The following is an 860-nucleotide window of genomic DNA, read 5'->3' as shown; positions in this document are numbered from 1 at the left end:
GGTGAAGAGGCGCTCGGGGTGTGAAAGCAAAGTGAGGATGACTCACTGTTATTTAGCCAGTAGCTGGTGAGGTAAACAGTCAACCCTGATGACATGATGCCGTGAAACATTCCACATGTGGAAACCTCCCGGGGGGGGGGGATTAATCAAGTAAAATGCAGCCTCGTTAGTGAAGACGAATTAGGAGGCGTCATGAAAACAACCATTCAAATAAGTTGCACTGTCATGGTTGACGGCGTCGGTAAAATGACGCATCCAAACGTAGCTTTGTGTCTGCTGGACACAAAAAGTTTGAAGAGGAACATCTCACCGTGAAAAAAAATGAAATTGACAAATAAATAAATAAATGATTGAATAAATAAATAAGTACTCAAACAAACAAATAACTATATAAATAACCAAATAAACAAGAAATAAAAAAATAAGTACACACAATGAATACATGAATAAATAAATAAATAACCACATACGCAACAATATAAATAAATAAATCAATAAACACATACATAAATACATAAATAAATAAGTTAATGATCTTTTTCCTCCCTTTGGGAAAAAGATCTTGACCGCACTCCCATCCTAACTTTGGCAAACAGCTTCAACCCCATTAAAGAATGATCGGGTAATGTCGCTTTCCCCGTTTACAGCTTATTTGTTTGCGTCGACCCTTTTAGGGGAAATTTAAGGTCAAACCTGGCCTCTCCTACACCTTGCTAGTCCCAGCTGTTTCCTCTGCCCTCCCCCCGACCCGCACCGTCGGCCGTCACGCCAAACCGGTTTCACCCTGCAAGGAATTGGAGAGTCATGGCGGTCCAGGACCTTTTTCCACCCTGCCTGAAGCAAAACATCAATACCAAACA

This window comes from Hippocampus bargibanti, linkage group LG20, assembly GCF_051943395.1.
Source record: "Hippocampus bargibanti isolate YZ-2025 linkage group LG20, ASM5194339v1, whole genome shotgun sequence".
Classification (NCBI taxonomy): Eukaryota; Metazoa; Chordata; class Actinopteri; order Syngnathiformes; family Syngnathidae; genus Hippocampus; species Hippocampus bargibanti.
Note: the sequence above shows the minus strand (reverse complement) of the source record.